The sequence below is a fragment of the Melozone crissalis genome, unplaced genomic scaffold, assembly GCF_028551555.1.
Source record: "Melozone crissalis strain CALT ecotype California unplaced genomic scaffold, PUWL_Pcris_2 ptg000007l_1, whole genome shotgun sequence".
NCBI lineage: Eukaryota > Metazoa > Chordata > Aves > Passeriformes > Passerellidae > Melozone > Melozone crissalis.
In genome coordinates this window covers 3152689-3156359 of record NW_026535785.1, presented here as the reverse complement: position 1 = coordinate 3156359, position 3671 = coordinate 3152689, and positions in this window count along the sequence as shown.

The window sequence follows — 3671 nt, the reverse complement described above, 5'->3', positions numbered from 1 at the left end:
TAGGGAGAGGAGGAAGGAGGAGCTGGGAGCTCGGTGGGGTCCGTGCTGACAGTGAACAGGGCCCTTTCTCTTTGCAGAGCCCAAGCACAGCTCGCCCCTGCCCGCAGCCGCCGCTCCCGCCCTTCCCTGCCCGTGACCCGGCACAGGCACGGCCTGCAGAGGAGCCCCAGCACGGAATTCCCACCAGGAACACCCCCATGGCACAAGGATTGGGGTGGTGCCCTCCTCAGCAGGGCCAGGACTGGCAGCTCTTTGGGTTTGCAGGGGTTGTGGCCATGGCTCGTGACCCTTCACTGTCTCCGTCAGTCCCAGCGCCTTGCATAGCTCCCGATAACCTTGTGTGCACAAAGCAGGGCCTCAATTGATGTTAAAAGGTCTATTCCAGCATAAATTTAATTAATTGCACTCTCATTTCCCCTGTTAAACTGTAGGAAAAATATCATCACAATCATTTGAAGGCCAAAGCTTATTCCACCCAGAGAGGCCTTGTCCCAGTAGGGCAGCCCCTTAATGCTGTCCAGTTCTTTTTATGATCAGGAATGCCAACACTTTGCTATTTTCCCTAATTTCCAGTATATCCGGAGTCCATTTGTGAGCCAGTGGATGGATTGGCTCTCAGATGCACGGCTAAGGAGTGGGGAGGTGCCTTCCTCAGCAGGGCCAGGACTGGCAGCTCTTTGGATTTGCAGGGGTTGTGGTCATGGCTCGTGACCCTTCGCTGTCCCCATCTGTCCCACTGCCTTGCACAGCTCCTGTGTGCACACAGCAGGGCCTCAATTGGGATTAAAAGGTCTATTCCAGCATAAATTTAATTAATTGCACTCCCATTTCTCCTGTTAAACTGTAGGAAAAATATCATCACAATCATTTGAAGGCCAAAGCTTATTCCACCCAGAGAGGCCTTGTCCCAGTAGGGCAGCCCCTTAATGCTGTCCAGTTCTTTTTATGATCAGGAATTTTGCTATTTTCCCTAATTTCCAGTATGTCCAGAGTCCATTTGTGAGTCAGTGGATGGGCCCTACCTTGTGAGCACATCTAACACCAGACAGCAGCAAGGATCTCTGCCTCTCACCATGGCTGGTGCTTTGGTAAACCCTAAATCAAGGCTGACTTGTCCCAAACCCTGCTTGTTATCTCCTGCAAACATTTCTGGAAGAAGCAAGTGCCCCAAAATACCTTTTCCCAGTACACAGATGTGATTTTTCTGTAGTTTTGTGTTTCTTTCTAATGTCTGCAGTGTGGCTCTTAATTAGCCAAGAAAAGGAACAGGCAAGTCTGTGAGCCACTTTTAAAAAAAAGGGTTTGTATTTAAAACAAGGTGCTTCTTCCTTAATGTAAAATTTAATCAGCAGTTCCACAACAAATTAAATAAGCCCAGTGGTGACTACACACCTCCAGAGTTCCCAAAGTGCTGCCATTGTGCTATGGAGTTGATTTGAATGAATGGGACCTTATTACAAAGCAAATGATCAGATTTCCACAAAGCCTAAGCTCATTTGTGCACCAACCTGTGCCAAACAGCCACTGAGGGATCAGGAGTGGCCATCCTGAGCCCTGGGACATGATGGAGAATTCCTGGTCCAACCCTCTGCACAAATTCCTGTTCCATCCCTCCCTGCTGATGGCAAATCGTGCTGGTAGAGCCCAGAGGGGCTTTGGGGAGCCCCTGGAGCTGCTTAGGAAGCACCTGGAGCTGCAGGAAACACAATCCCAGCCCTGAAAGGGAACCTGGGAGGAGCAGCAGGACTTCCAGCAGCAGGGGAATTTCAGCATTGCCATTCTGCAGCACCAGAGAGAGCTGGGAGCCATCAGAGAGCAGCTCGAGTTTCACCTGGATCAGAATGTTTTGTTTTTCTCCTGCCTCTGATGAATTTGAGCTGACATTTTATGCTGATAGGCCTGATTTGAAACAGCTCTATCTGGAGAGCAGGTTCCACTGCAGGCATTCCTGCTGCATGACAGATGCAACTGTTGTGAGCCAGCTCTGCTTCCAGTGCCTCCAGCAGCTCCATCCCATTCCTCTTCCAGGCATTAAATGTACATTTATACTCATTAATGGTAAGAAAATAAATCTATGGGGGAAATAAATTCCATATTCTCGTATTTCATCCGGACAGTTTGCCTTTTTTCCTTGAATTCAAAACCAAGTTTCCAAGGTTCTCCACTGATTTCTCCAATACAGGTATCTATTTTTCATATTTTTCATTAAAAAGAATCACCTCTGGCTGCAAAGCCTGGCTTTCTCTGGATACTGATGGAATTCACAAACTAAGAAGAAAATAAAGTTGTCAGTGCACCTGTGGGTATCAGACTCAGCCCTCAGTGTTCAGCTGGTCTGGAGAAGATTTGCAGCAACAATAATTCACTGTATGAAGGCCCAAAATAGAGAGTTTTGCTGTGACTCTTTCTGTCTTCCCTATCTCAAGCTCCACTCTAATTAAACCAATATTTTTATGCAAATGCACCTTGCAAGTGACTATTTTATCACAATCATGGTTTGTTAACAAAAAAGGTTCAAAGTCATCATTTAATATATTTCCCTTGTCAGGTGCCAGCTACTTATGAATGGGGCACCTCAGGCAATAAAATATTGAAATATTTCTGAGTTATCCCTTTCCTTGCCAATTCCAACATTTAGTATCTTTAACACTGAACGTGGGTCCAATATTAACTTTATGCTGCACTATAATACAAGGAGAAATTGCAGAAATATTTTGGAGGTGCAGAGTTTTGTTTGTGTTATTAAAAAGCAGCCTGTGCTTGCTTTGATGCCTGCTGGATAATTTCCAGGGCTCTGGTTGGGGATGACAAGAGTGAAGTGCAGGACAGGAGCAGATGTGCTACTGGAACACAGGCAGGAAAAAAAAATTAAAATATATTCAGAACATAAAAAACCATGACTAAGTGAAAGAAGGAGAATAAAAAATTAACAAATCTCATCAATGAAGAAGCACCAACCACATTAAAATTAAAATTGACCTGTAACCCTGTTCAGAAGAAAAAAATAATAAATATACAGAACTAATGCTGGTGCACTTCATTTTAGTGTTATTAACAGATTCCAGAATCATTTTACAGCCCAATTTCTGTATTTCAAAACCCCTTAAGCCATTTTCTTTCTTTCTCTTGGGCCTGAAGCCAACAGAGAGAAGCAGAACAATTATAGAAATTCATCATTTCTGCAAGGACAGGCATAAAGAAATCCATAAATGAATTCTTGCTAAGTCCAAGACTTCAGAAAGGATTTCTGGAACAATACTGACATTACTACTAGAAATTAAACAAGAAAATAAAAAGGAGATAAATTGGCAGGATCCATCTGCTGGGATGTCTGTTCCCTTCAGAGAATAAACAAACTGTTCCTTAAAATACACATAAACACAACCAAATCATTAACCTGCTCCAAAATATCAGCAGCACTGGCACAAAGCCTGTGTCCATGGATTTGGAGCTCTTTTCTCCATAAAAACATTAGACTAGAGTGTGATACAGACCCAGAAAACATCTCCAAGTGTCTTTTGGAATTATTGCAAAGGGGAAGTGAACAGCTTTGAGTCTCCCCATCCTTTCCTGCCATTTGTTCCTCCTCCCCCTTGTTTGGGTGGACGCTCCCAACCTGCTGCTCTCCAGGCTCGGAAATCTCTTTGCTCCAGAAGCTGCAAAAACAGAGG